This window comes from Passer montanus, unplaced genomic scaffold, assembly GCF_014805655.1.
Source record: "Passer montanus isolate IOZ18808 unplaced genomic scaffold, ASM1480565v1 scaffold47, whole genome shotgun sequence".
In the NCBI taxonomy this organism is placed as follows: Eukaryota; Metazoa; Chordata; class Aves; order Passeriformes; family Passeridae; genus Passer; species Passer montanus.
Window position 1 is genome coordinate 2,394,140 of NW_024369596.1, and position 14,969 is coordinate 2,409,108.

At 42.6% G+C, this 14,969-nt stretch overlaps 1 protein-coding gene across 3 annotated transcripts in view; it reads left to right on the top strand.

The window, feature by feature from the left end:
- Nucleotides 1–14,969, top strand: part of ARHGEF12 (Rho guanine nucleotide exchange factor 12) — a 73,564-nt gene that overhangs the window by 13,497 nt on the left and 45,098 nt on the right. The window contains exon 1 of one of the 3 annotated variants that reach the window (XM_039721850.1): nt 7,546–7,659. The exons of the other annotated variants lie outside the window; for them this stretch is intronic. The gene's annotated coding sequence lies outside the window, so the exon portion shown is untranslated. Of the gene's footprint in view, nt 1–7,545; nt 7,660–14,969 lie in introns of those variants that run through there. 3 annotated transcript variants of the gene reach the window in all.

The window sequence follows — 14,969 nt, forward strand, 5'->3', positions numbered from 1 at the left end:
AAGCACTTTGCTGAGGGTTAATGCAGCCGTGCATTAAAAGCAGGCAGCTGTGGTTCAGCCTTGTAATGATTGACTCTAAGCTGGGCTCCCAGTCTGATCCTAACTTCTGCTGATCTGGGTTTTTTGCTCAGCTGCCTGCAGCCCAGGAGGTGGGTTTTGTCCAGAGCACAGGATTTGGGTGCTGAATCATCCTCAATAATAAACTGAGCTGTATCTCCGGCAAGAAAGTTGATTTTCCCACCCACTCACTTGATCGGTTTCTCCCCTGTCTAAATCACTTTTGCTTTTTCCTTTGTGGGTAGTACTTCTGGATGTGATTTAATATTTTATTTCTTCTGTGCCAGCTTTAATTTGAATTTTCCCTGGCATGGTGCAGATGCTATCCTCAGGTTTCACTTAGTAACTTCAGCCCATGATTGTACTTGAAAAATTGAGGGTTTTTCTTAAGGCATTCCCATCTCCATCCTAAAAAACATTTGCTTAACTCTTATATAGCAAAATGCTGTGAAAACGGGAAGTTTGCAGGAATTCTGGCCTGTGCATTGCCTTCGCAAATAAGTTGAACGTGCTGAATATCTGTGATATTTTCTGTGCATCACAAGGTGTCACTTCTTTTTTAAAAAAGAAGTTCTGGTAGTGACGTAAGGCAGAATGGCTGATCTGAGCAGCATTCCCACTTCCATTGTTGATCTCCTTCTTTACTGCAAAAACAATTTCCTGTTTCTGTGCCTCAGTTTTTTGTTTTCCCAGCTAAGTTCCAGTAATTGAAGGAGCTGAGGTAATGGAGGGCTGGTCTGTGTGAGGCAGTGGGTTTGGAAAATGATTTCTTTATCTGCTCGAAGCTGTCCTTCAGTTGTCTCCTCTGACTTGCAGAAATTCCTGAGAGGAATTTCTGAGAGGAAAGCTGCTGTGTCTTTAACTTCCCCTGCCTCTTATGTAACCCAGCATAGCTGGGATACTCACATGAAATATTAACTCATTTCTTCATCAGGTTGTCTCCTGCTTGCCATAAGACACATCCAGAGTACCCAGAGAGAAAATCTCTTAGTCCTTTGCTGCTTGTGAGTGGTTGAAAGCAATAAAAGGCTTTGAGACAGCACACAGACTCTTTTTTCATGGAGAAAAAAAAAATATATAAAATTCCCCACGCTTGATTAAAGTGCAGTTCTGTGCTTCTAACACCTTTATGGGTTTTTGTGGGGTGTACTGACAGGGCAGGGCTGGATTTTTGGCTTGAAAAGACTCAGGTGTTTCTCAGATGTGTCTGAAAGGTGTTGGTCATTGGGTGGACTCTGAGTCCTTGCTGAAATATGCCAGATTTCTTACATTTCTTCTTGTCTGTGCTTTAATATTTACACATTCTCTCAAAAAGAAGAAGAAAAAAAAAAGATAACGCATAGCAGTCTTGTGCTAGTTCCTGTTTATTTAGGATGTGTGGGATGGACTTTGTTCCTTCACATAAAATAGGAGAAATGAACACTCGGAGCCCAAAGAAAAGGAAGAAAATGAAGGTCAGTGCTAATGTAAAGCTCTGTGAAGTATTTGAACATTCTGGTGGGGGAACTGGGCAGCCATTCTCTCACTGATAATTTTTGTGGCTAATAAAAAGTATTGGAAAGTTTTTAATTTCTTCATGTGATGTGTTCTAATATTAGGGATTCACTGGTTAAAAATGCCTGTGTCCATCTATCCCATATCCTGGTGGTGCCTGCATGGAATTCTTCATCAATAACAGATTTTTTTTATTCATACCTGATTGAACTTCCAAAAATTCTGGGCATGGTTTGGCCTCTCTAAGCTGCAAATATCACATCATGGAATCCCAGCCTGGGTGGGTTTGGAGGGACCTTAAAGGTGATTTTGTCCCATGGGCAGGGACACCTTCCACTGTCCCAGGCTGCTCCAGCATGGCCTTGGACACTTCCAGGGCCACTTCCCACATCCCAAAGAGGATCCTGAGAGTTTGCTGAGCTGAAGGCTGAGGATTTCCTGGCAGGGCTCCCCCAGCCCTGCAGGATGGGATGCTGAATCCTCCTGGATCCTTTCCACAGGGGTGGGGACTCCGTTCCTCGGGGAGCGCTCGCCTCCCACCCTGTGCAGCTCTGGGAAGTTCTGCTTTTCCCAGGCCTGCTCCTTGCTGGGGTAAAGGTCTGGAAATTCTGTGTAAATATTTACCAAAGCCCAGCCTGAGCAGCACAGAGCTGGGATTGAACGAGGAGAGGAGCTTTGCAAGGAGGAGAGAATTCCTTAATCAATATTGGGAACCACAATTGCTGTTCTTGTCAAGAAGGATGGAGCACAGAGATTGGGAAATTCTGGGATATTGAGGCTTGGAACTTGTGTGATGCTTTAGAAGCACTTAATTTTAATTAATTTTATTATTTTTAATTCTAAATAGACATAGACAACTCTCTAAATTGTGTTGTTACCAAAGCCCAGCCTGACCAGCACAGAGATGGGGTTGAAAGATGAGAGAAGCTTTGCAAGAAGGAAAGAATTCCTTAATCAATACAGAATATTGGGAACCAAAATTGCTATTCTTGCAAAGAGGGGTGGAGCACAGAGATTGCAAATTTCTGGGATATTGAGGCTTGGAACTTGTGTGATGTTTTAGAACCACTTATTTAACTTAATTTTTATGCATTTTGTTATTCTAAATAGGCAAAGACAACTCTTTAAATCATTACTTATTCCTACCCCATCTTTCCCATGTTCTTAGGAGAGATTTCTTTTTTTAATGATGTATTTTTTCCATACTTTTTCCTTATCTTCCTTTCCTGCTGTTGTCCAGGACTGTAGAAATCCCTGTGGATTTAAACCAGTGATATTCCATTTCCAGTCCTCGCCATTTCTTGGCTATCTTAATTTCTCCTAAAAACCTGATTGCATCAGACTTTCTTGCTTTTTATGGTCATTTTTTTTCCCCTCCTCCAAATTGTTTTCTTATTATGTCCTGTGACTGAGCGTGCTGGGGGAAGGAAATCTGGGAAATCAGAGTAGGAAGCAAGATAGAAGCTTCCATTCCTGAATCTTTCTTGTTTTTACATTGTTTCCTGGCAGCTGCCTTGGTTTGCACTTGAAAGGGATGTATTGTGTTGCTTTCTCCCAAAGAATGTGGATAAAATAGAAATAAAAATTAATCCTGTAATTTTTTTTTAAAGTTAATTATTTCCATAAGCAAAAAAAAAAAAAATTGCAGACAACAGTTAAATCTTACATGACTGTGCCCTAAAGTCCTTTAAAAAAAAAAAATGTTTTTCCTGATGGACTGAAATTTCATTTGGATTCTTCAAAGTCTGTTTGACTCCTTTGTAACGAAGAGAAGCTGCAATATCCATTTCTGACCCTTTAAAGCTTGTTTTATGGTACAAATGCATTCATTTTCCCAAGTGCTCATGCCAGCAACAGAATTGTTATGTTTCAGGGAATTGAAAATGGCCCTTGTGAGTTAAAAGCCTTGAAGCATATTCCTTTTGTATTCCTGGTTCCTCCTCGCTGACTTTAATGGCTTTAAGTTAAATATTTTGCATGAAAATTTAAAATGGATGGATTTGAGGGGTTTTTTTGCCAGGATATTTATATATTTTATATATATATATATATATATATATATGACAGAAATATATATGTAAAATACATGAATCTGTAAAATACATAAATAGCTAAAATATAGCAAATAATACATAATACCCTATAATGTTTTATGCATTTTTATGATTGCAAAGCAACCTGCAACCTTAAATTGGTGGTAAGGGTAAACTGAGGCAGGCAGCTGGGAAGTGTGAATTTGCTCTGTACAATGACAGAAATGGGAAATATCAGTGTTTTAACGAAAATATCCTTCAGTAAATGAAGGTTTATTGGTCTGCCAGATTGTCCCATCTGTGTTTCACTTGATGATGAGGAGCATTAGGGAGAAAAATGTGGAAATGCTTGATTTTCGACTGTAACCCAAGTTTAAAAATACCTCTGTTTTGACACCCTCAGCAGAGGCTGTTTGGTGCATGTGATTCTCACTCAGGCATGAATAATAAACTGGGATTTTCAGCCCCTTTTCCCTGGCTTCATTAACTCTGTGATTGCACAGTGGTCAGAAACCCCAATATTGATCGTTTTTTCCCCTTGTGCTACCCAAGGATTGGGACAGGAATGTTCCTGTGAGGATCTGAGCTCATCCTGGCCTGGCTTTCTCCTTCCCTCTGGTTACCATTTTCTTCTGGACAGCTGACATTTCCTTATTTGTGAAATTCCTAGAAAATTGAGGAGCTGGGCAAACGTTTCAAAATAGGAACCAATGAGACCGAGCCCTTTGCTATTTCAAAAATGATAATGCATGCCACTGGGAAAGGGAGAAGCATGGAAAATAAAAGTTTTGGCTGGGAAATGATTGCATGGAGCAGGGAGATGGAGGGGTAGGAGTTGATTTCTTTGGCTTCCTGTCTTCTGGGTAATTGCAGCCTTGCTGCAGTTGTGGCTTGGAGATGATGTTTGGTACCAGCATCCGTTGGACAGGCTAAAAGATTTGGTCATGAGAACTGAGGAAATGCAAAAAGAAAATAATTCTTTTTAATATATTAAAGTGGTTTGCTGCAGTTTCGTTTTTTAATAGGCCTGGTGATTTGGGGAATGGGAAAAGAACCCGGAATTTAATGAGGAGGAGGGTAATTCAAATCAAATCACCAGAAATGAGTTTGGTGGAGTTCTCTGGCGTTTATGGCAAGGACTAAAATAGAGATCTTGGTTTTGCCCTGCTCTGGCTGTACGTGGCACTTTGGCTCGTTAATGGAGAGCCGGAGCCCGGGGCGTGCTCGGAGCCCTGGGAAGATTTACATTAATCAAACACAAACAGACAGTGTAGCGTGAAGAAATTTCTGTCCCGCCAGCACCGCTCCCAAACTTCATTAGCTTATTGGGGCAGAAAAAGAAAACAGCCCCTTCACCCTGCAATCCTTCCCCGGGGCTCCACCACTCCAAATCCTCAGAGCCCCCTGGTTTGACGCTGCGTTTGTCTGTGCATAGAGAGGGGCAGCCTTGTGTTTGTGGGGTGCCCAGAGGAGGGAATGATGCTCTGACTCCGTGTCCTCAGAAGGCTAATTGATTATTTTATGATCTATTACTAAAAAATACATAAAGGATACAGACAGAAGGCCAAAAGATACTAAAAACTTGTGACTCTTTCTAGAGCCTCTGTTCATGGCAGGGACAGGCAGCCTTGTATTTGTGGAGTGCCCAGATGAGGGAATGATGCTCTGACTCCGTGTCCTCAGAAGGCTAATTGATTATTTTATGATCTATAATATATTAAAGAATTTTATACTAAACTGTGCTAAAGAATAATGAAAGAATACTTAGAGAAGGTTAAAATATAGTAAAGAAAAACTTGTGACTCTTTCTGGAGCATCTGTTGATGGCAGGGACGGGCAGTTTTGTATTTCCAGGGTTCCCAGATGAAGGAATGATGAATGTGACTCCATGTCCTCAGAAGGCTGATTGATTATTTTATGATCTGTTACTAAAGAATACTGGAAGGATACAGACAGAAGGCCAAAAGATATTAAAAACTTGTGGCTCTTTTGTAGAGCCTCTGCTCATTGCAGAGAGGGTAGTCTTGTGTTTACAGTGTTCCCAGATGAAGGAATGATGAATCTGACTCCATGTCCTCAGAAGGCTAATTTATTATTTTGTTATCTATAATATATTAAAGAATATTATACTATACTAAAGAATACAGAAAGGATACAGACGGAAGGCGAAAAGGTATTAAGGAAAAACTTGTGACTCTTTCTAGAGCCTGGTTGTGATTGGCTGATAAGTAAAAACAATTCCCATGACACTAATGAAACAAGCACCTGTTGGTAAACAATGTTTAAACTACAATTCAAGGCAGCAAAGCACAGGAGAAGCAATGAGATAATATTGTTTTCCTTTTTCTCTGCGGCTTCTCAGCTTCCCAGGAGAGAAAGCATGGCAAAGGGATTTTTCCAGAAAATATGATGGTGACGGGGCAGTGCTGCCTCCCCACTCCTGGAGCCATGCAGAGGTTGTGGTTTCCAGGCTCTGCTTTTCCAGGTGCCACCGCCCGGAAAGCCGACAGTGCCCAGCGTGGCACAGCGTGACCTGGGAAAGGCTGAGGGGAGGATCTCCGTGCCCTCTGCCAAGCCTTTGTTCCTGTGCCTCGTGATGCAGCTCCTTGGATCGGTGCTGGGATTTCCTGGTGGGAAAGCACACAAATCTATATTTATATATATATTTATATATTAAAATAGACATTTTGTATATATAATATATATATATGTATATATAATATATATATAATATATAAGATATACTAGATATATTTTTATATCATTATATATAGTGATATATACTATCTTTATATAAAATGATATATGCTTCTATATATAAACTATTATACATTATTAATATTATAAAGATTATTTATATTCATTATTTATAGCCATACTTTAATGTTTATATAAAATTATATGCACATATATTATATACAATATATATTTTACATATAATAGATGTTGATATATTTTAATATAATATATATTTATATAATTCATTTAAATATAAAATAGAATTATTAAATCAAATATATATAAAATATATAAAATATATATCTATATATGGAATGTAAATATAGAAGAATATAATTATATATACAATAAACAGAATATATATTAAATATATAATATACATTTCTATATATTTAATATAAATATAGATAAATATAAATAAATGTATGAAAATAGATATATAAAATAAAAATATAAAAATAAATTTATAAAATATATAAAATAGATATATATAGATAAAGTATATACATATAAAATATATAATTATATGTATTTATATATAAATATATATATGCATAGATTTATATGCACGCATATATACACACCCAAAACAAACCTATCCACCCACCCCACATCCATAAATCCAGAAATCCAGCTATCTCTTTCCCAGCCCCCAGGACAGCTGAAATGCTGAATTTCGCATTCCCAGCTCTCCCCGTGCCCCTGAGCAGCCCGGCTGATGCTGCCGGGAGGAGGTGGCCGAGGGGAGGGGGAGTTCCTTCCCTCCCCCGGTGGTCGGCGAGCAACCCGCGGATGCTTCCCGAGGATTCCCGAGGAGGAGCCTGCCAGCACCGGGAGCCTTCCCGACACTGGGGAGCTGAGCTCAGAGAGGGCAGGCTTGGGATCAGAGCTGTCCCTGCAGAGTGAAGGATTTGGGATCAGAGCTGTCCCTGCAGAGTGAAGGATTTGGGATCAGAGCTCTCCCTGCAGAGTGAAGGATTTGGGATCAGAGCTCTCCCTGCAGAGAGAGGAGGATTTGGGATCAGAGCTCTCCCTGCAGAAAGTGAAGGATTTGGGATCAGATCTCTCCCTGCAGAGTGAAGGATTTGGGATCAGAGCTCTCCCTGCATACAGGGCAGGATTTGGGATCAGAGCTCTCCCTGCAGAAAGTGAAGGATTTGGGATCAGAGCTCTCCCTGCAGAAAGTGAAGGATTTGGGATCAGATCTCTCCCTGCAGAGTGAAGGATTTGGGATCAGAGCTCTCCCTGCAGAGACAGCAGGATTTGGGATCCGAGCTCTCCCCTGCCATGGGTCTTTGGGATGTCCCTGCTCAGCTGACTCTGCCGTGTGGAACAGGTAACACAGAGCCTTTGTTCCTATTCCCTGAGCCAGGAATACCTGCCTTGGATGCAGAGCAGAGAGAAAGGATTTTTCCTTTAATATCTGCTGGAAGAAAGGGTGGGAGGGAAGGTTTGTCTCCTTTTTTTTTTTTTTCCCTTTAATCTTTTAATAGCTACTATGTGAACCTGAGTTACTCCTTTGTATTTGTGTTGTGAAAATGGCCAGTTTAACGTGTTTGCTGTGAAAATCTGTGTCTTGGTGTCTGAGCTGAAGAACAAAGGTTTTGACAGCCTGGAAAGATGCTTTAGATGTAGATGCTGGCAGCACTCCCTTCTTTCCATTTCCCAGTAATTCCATACCAGACCTTCCTCTCCAGCCACAGGGAATGTGATTTTTGATAAGTTGATATTTTATGCATGTTGATGTTAAATTAACTGCTGGTGCTCAAGCAACCATCTCTGAGTGTTTTGGGTGGGGTTTATTTTTCTGAATACATTTCTCACTGACTTATTTGTTTTTATTCTTTTATTTTCTTGTAAAGTGTTCTAAAATTTAAACAAATTGTATCAGTCACAATGGTGATGTGGACATTTTTGAGGCTGTGTTGATACAGTGACAGCCATCAGCATTGAGAGAAAATGCAGTTTTTTGTACTAATATATGAGATTGTGATGTAGAAAGGCTGTGAGATGCTGCGGGATTTCGTTGTTTTTTCAAAATATAAATATAAATACAGCCAGTGAGGGCTGGCAGTTGTCATCATCCTGCATGATGAGGGGGAGGCACCAAGAGCTGAAGGTGTCACTGAACCCAGTGGGGGAGCAGCTCCAATCTGGCATTGCTGTTTCTGCTGCCTTGTTATCTCCATACCCCTTCCACATATCTGGGGGATTTTGCTGCACTCACCTTTTAGGAGCTGGGAGCTTTCCTGAGTAAATATATGTTTGGTGGTTTTTTTGGTTTTTTTTTTCTCTTTTGCTTGTATTTTTTATTTATTTTACGAGACCCAAGAGGCAAATACTAATACAAACACATCCAGAGGCCTATTAATAGCTCTGGGTTTGACTCACAGGCTGTTCTCAGGATCTTGAGCCATTTTACAAGGAGCTTCACTCCTGGATTTTTATCTTCCATTTTACAGTGGAAGAAGCAGGGCTTGATGTTGCTGAGCAATCCTAATCCTGTGTTCTGCTCCAGCCCTTGCCAGTCGGTATTTCTGGATTTGTGCTGTAGTTTAGATGGAGGGGAGATGAAACGGGAAGGAGCAAAGAATGCCACAAATGCCTGTGTACATTTTTTCCCTCCTCATGCAATGTGTGCTATGTGCATCTTTCCTCTTGTGTTTTATGGGCCAGAGCTGCATTTATGGCAGAAATAATAGGTTTGCATATCCCAGAAGTCTCTTTCTTTTTCTTAAGGCCATTTAAACAACTGAGATAGCTTCAACTCCACTATACAGCGCTGCTAATCTCTTTATAGCTCAGCTGACATCACGTTTTCTTTTTTTGGAAAACTGCAATGTATGGTGGAGAAACTTTCCATGGATGCTTCTAAAATCTGAGGGAATGCTGGGACAGAAACCCTGCTGGGAGGTGTGGAAGCCAGCAAGGTGAAATGCTCATTTAGTTGCATACTTGGAATTTAGGCTCAAATAGTTTGGTTGCCCTTGGTGTTTGTATCTACAGGAGTAAAACTTGAGCAGAGTTAGCTGTGAAGGACTAAGAGCTAAAAATACACTGTACAGGTTAAGCAACACTGTGGTAATGATTTCTTGATTCTCTCCATGCTGCAGCTTTGCTTTGTAAAATTGTGGATCCAATTTTTCCTTTGGTGTAAATTAAGCCACTGGGAGCACTTTGCCTTTGGGTGGTTTTAGACATATTAACTGTAAATTAGTTTATGGCAGCTGGGAAATATTTAGAAGCTCTGCAGAGGTCAGAGGGGTGGATGCTGTCTGCACATCCCATGCAGAATGGGTGTAATTTGGCCAAAGGTTCATGGCTGAGTGGGAGAAGGGAAGGCAGGGCTGGAAATGCTTTTGGGTTGAGTGTCTGCTTAGCTTTGAACTCATAAACTGCTGGTTCTGATGAGCAGGCAACTCTTGGTTTACATTTCCAGAGCAGTAAAGGCACGTGAACCTTTACAACAACCTAACGGGGGCTGAAGGGAAATTTAGATTAACACAAGGTGCCTGCTGACCTCGTTTGTCAGAGGAGCAACTGAATGAAACTTTTGGGTTGTGCAGTAGGGCAGACAAGCTGATAATGCCTTTGGAATGTCTAAATCCATGGGGGAAGGTGCTGCTGATGTTGTCAGGTTGTAGCTGCATCTGTCTCAGGGGAAATCACAGAATCCCAGGGTGATTTGGGTTGGAAGGGGCCTTAAAGGTCCCATGGGCAAGGACACTGTGCCAGGGTGCTCCAAGCTGGCCTTGGGCACTGCCAGGGATCCACCACAGCTTCTCTGGGCACCCTGTGCCCTGCCCACCCTCCCAGGGAACAATTCCTAATTCCCAATATCCAGTCTAACCCTGCTCTGTCAATTTGGAGCCATTCCTCCTCATCCTGTCACCCCAGCCCTTGTGAAGAGTCTCTCCATCTTTCCTTCAGCTCCTGGGATCCCAATTCTTCTCCAGGCTGAACAATCCCAATTCTCCCAGCCTTTCCCAGTTTTGAAGAATCCTTATTTTTCTCCAGACTGGACAATCCCAATTCTCCCATCCTTTCCTCTGCTCACCTTGGTGGCCACATTGAACCAGGCAAAGCTGACAAAGCTGACAAAGCTTGGCCTTGTCACTTCTTTAAAACATCTTTTACACACAGGACACACAGAGGAATAATAAATGTCTTATTGCAGGTTGTTCAGTACACTCTCAGTACTTCCAAACCATGGAGGTGTGGTGTTCCTGTGCCAGGCAACTGCACTCACTCCCCAGAAATGTGAACTCTGGGCCAAATACTGCTCTGTGCCTCTGAACCTTGTACATATATTTGCAAAACTTCAAGCTGCCTAATTGGAGGCAGCGTTACGCTGTTTTGAAAGCTACATTTCCAGTTGTATTACGTGCACTCTGTGTTGGGGATGGCTTTTTTTTCCCTCTCCTCCCTTTCTAATTGCTGTCTTTTGCTGTTTTTAAGGACTGTTTCCACACCAGGCTCGTTGCTGGTTCATAACAACCACAAGCTGGGTATGGCATTAATAAGGAACTAGGCTTGGTGCCTAATGAAATGCAAAAACTGCTCCCCACGCTGGGGCAGCACGAGGGATGCCAGCCCTGGGTGTGTGTCAGGTGAAAGCAAATCCCGTGGCACTCCACAGCTTTGGGTCTCTCTGCTCTGCTTGGGACAATAAAATTGGTTTATTCCTTGGATTTTTTGGGGCAGTTCCCTGGGAAGCTGCTGCAGACGCCGTGGAGGAGGAGCGGTGCTGCTGCCACCGAGCCAGCTCCGCGTTGCAATTATTGGCAAGCAAAGCAAACATTTCATTTCCCTGTAATTAGCTGCAGTTTAGGGAGGGCAGGTTAATTTGGACTCCACGCCCTGTCTGTGCAAGAAACCCCAGTGCTGGATTTGATTCTTTCAGGCTCTGGGCAAAGGGGTTTGAAAGGATTTTTCAGAAGTGAAAGCTGGAGGAGTGAATCACAACAAACGTGTTCTACCCCTCTTCCTTCCCTTCTTCCAAATAGCAAAAGCTCAGGATACAAAGATGGTGTGAAAATATATTTGTGATATGATGTGAAAACATAAATATTATATTAAATTGGATATTTTGGGGCTTTTCTAGTATGGCCAAACCACATATTTCAGCTTTTTCTTGCTACAGGGAAGCTTGAGCCCTCTAGGCCTGGGAATATTTGTCTATGGTCTACTTCAAAATAAATACATGAGTGAGAAAACTGGGTCATAACTTCTGAAATCACAAGCTTGACCTTTCTGCTGTACCTGGTCACTTGTATTAAATGGGTCATGCAGTAAAAGCTTGGAAAGGAACAAATCCTGAATGTTTCTTTTCTGCTGTGCGCTGGTTTTGCGTCAATTTTTGTCATGATAAATTTTCTGGAAGCCTTTTTAGCAAAACACTTGGCCTCTTTCAGCATTTGTGGTGTTTAATTTTTTCCGTTTCGAAGCTGTCAATTTTTTCTCTCCCAGAGGTGAAAACAGAGATTCAGTAATTTGTAAGCAGTCACGTTGGGAAACCAGGAGGAAATCACCTGGGATTTGGCAGCCTCCGCTCCCCACCAATTTCTGAGCGGGTTTTGTGCTTGCTCTGAGCTACATTCAGTGGCCAAACCTTCCCCCTGTTACTCAAATCTTGCTTTTAGGCTGAATCTAAAGGCAGCATTAAGGAAACATGAGCAGCCTGGTTTATTTATGTTCCCTCCTGTGCCCCCTCCCCAGTTTTCATTAGCTTGGCTGCTTCCAGCCTGTTGTAGGAATATTCAACAATAAATGGCCCTGTGTGACAACTTCAGGGCCTGCAGAGGGAAAGCTGCTGCTGCTTCTGAGCCTTGGAAGTCGGTCAGGAGTGGAAGAACAGCTCTGGCTGCTGGAAGTGTCCCTGTCCCCTCCCCTTTGGAGAGTTTCTTGGGGACTGGGAGTTCTCGCAGGGTCCTGGCCTGAGCAGCGGAGCAGCACAAAGGCCACATTGAGATGGCTGCTGGGGAAGCCCTCCTTCCTTGCCTGCCCCGTAAATGCAGCTCTTTCTCCATGAAAAGCCCTGACATCAGCTCTTGGAAAAATCCAAGTGCTTGTGTCATGGAAAATAGCTGAGGCACTTGCTTGGGCTGGGAGTGAATGGCTGAACTGTGGATGGAAGTTCTCTGGAGATGCTTTTCTTCTTCCTTTTCTGAGAGGCTGAAACCCTTCCCACCTCAGGGCTTTACAGGGAAGGACACTGAGGAGAGAGCTACAGCTGGCTGTAGTAAACTCAGAGTAGCCTGCTTGTCATTTTTACAGGACATAGCATGATGATACATTCCTGTATCATCAGGAAATTCCATGTGTGGAGGCAAATCTCCAAGTTCTTGCTGTTTGTTTTATGGAGAAGATTTATCTTCGCATTCTGTTTTTCTTTCATAATTTTAAGCTGGTTTCTTTTTCCTCTTTTCTTGCTCCTTTCTCATGCTGCCACCTTCTCTTCACCCCTCTTGATGAAGCCCTCAACCACAAGAATGGAAGAGGAATCTGTATATAGATATTTATTTTTTTAAAGAGGAAGCATCCTGTGAAGGCAGGGCACCAGTGGAATTCTCCTCTGTAGAATTCCTCCTTCCTCTTGGAGGCCTGACCCTCCCCATCCTACAGATGGAACTTACCAGCCTTCCAGACTTTGCTTTTTATCAAATTCATCTTAACCTACTTTAAGTGTTTTGCTCAGCACGTTGGTTGCCATGGCACCAGTCCCTTGCATTGATCCATCTCTGATCCATCAGGAAATATGCTGATGGGCTCTGTTGGCCACTCTGCATTTTCTCTCCTAAAAGGAAAATGGAATGGCATATTCTACTTATGGCTAGAGACATTAGTGGCCTGAAAAATGATAGAATATTGAGTGGGAGGCATTTGCTGATGTTTTATAAAGGCAAATGCAGCACTGAGGCTGCTGGGGATGTTCAGGGGGGGTTGACACAGAAGGTGGTGGCTATGTGGGCTCTCCTGACACTTCCCTAAATTTCCCATGTTCCTTCTCTGAAGGCAGCACTCCTGTCCGTGAGCTGTCAGCAGTGCAAGGTCAATAATGCCAGGGAGGAATCCTCCATGAGTCACTGTGTCAGCTGTGCTGCCTCGGACTCCCACAAAAATAACACAGAGCTCACAGTGCCTCCTTGCAAGTCCCAAAAATCCATCCCTAGGCTCTGGCAGCTCCCAGGAATCCCATCTGGATCCCTGTTTTCCTGCTCCCTGTGTCCAGTCTGTTGCTATATGCAATGGGTTTGGTTGGGTTTTTTTTAATTTAGGGAAAAACCTCAGCATTTTCCTGAGCTCCTGTGCTTTGTTCCGTGGAAAAGATGACCCAGCAGAAAGCTGGGAGAACTGAGGGGATGTGTTGGATCAGGGCTGTCCCAGGCTGCTTGATGTGCTTCCAGCTGCAGCTGGTGCCTGTGTTTTCTCCCAGTTTTCTGGATTTTCCCTGGATCTGCCTGTCAGGTGTGATCTGCTCAGCCGCTCCGGCTCTCCCCCTGCCCTGTGCCCTTTTTCCTTGGGACACAAAACTGCCTTCAGCTCCACAGAAAGGTCCTGGTGGTGCTGCACTCTCCCCTGCAACCTTTGTCAGGGCTTTTAAAATCCTGCTCTGGTGGATCTGTGCCTCTACAACCCTGGAAAACAGATTCCCTTCCTTGATTTTCTTTCATTCTGTCTCTTCCAAGATGAAGTTCTGGGAGTAATTTGCAGAATAGCATTTATGTCAATGCTTAATATGCTTTCAGAGCATTTAAGATCTCCTAGATTTGGACAAAAAATGCATAATTTCTCGGAGTGCTGTCAGTGAGGTCCAGTCAGGGTGTTGAAAATGAAGTTTAATGGATATTAAAGGAGCTGGATGCACTAGGAATAGCCCTGGAATTGTTCAGTGATTTTTTACCCATCACCCAGGAGCAGACTTTGGTTTTTCCAGGATCTGTTTGGGGATGTATGAACAAGAGGCGAGAACAATCCTGCTCAGCATTCCCAAAACCTTGAACAGCCATCCCTGGGAGTGTCCCAGGCCAGGTTGGACAGGGCTTGGAGCAGCCTGGGGTAGTGGAAGGTGTCCCTGCCCAGGCAGGATGAGCTCTGAGGCCCTTCCAACCTAAAAGATTCTGGAATTCCAAGTGAGTTAAAATCACTTTTCACCAAAATCCATGGAGCTGATGGTGGCCAGAGGCTTCTCATTGACTCATGAGTTGGTGGAAACCTCCTGAATTAGGATGAGATTTAAAAAAAACCAGAATTTGGCGATTTTATCAGAGGGACTTTGAGATAACCTTTGGTTTTCCTTTTTTCCTTCTAAATATATCCCTGAAAAAGACCAATGATCAGCCCCGGACTGTTTCTCCTCCTGAACTTGGCACGATCAGTTGTGTTGGCTGCTTTTCTTTGAAATTTAGAATTCATTCAGAGGGTTTTTCTGCAACAAGCAACATCTTATTTAAATGAAACTAATAAAGCACTGGAGCAGCTTCTATTGCAACTGTTCGTCTCCTAATTAAAGATTAGTTCTGTCAAGCAAGCAGTTTTTGGCTGTTCTCTTCTGCACGGGTTTCACAACATTTCTTACTCATCTGGGCACAAGTTGGAGTAATTTCTTCTTGCACACAGGATTCATTTCAGGCATGTGAGCAGTCC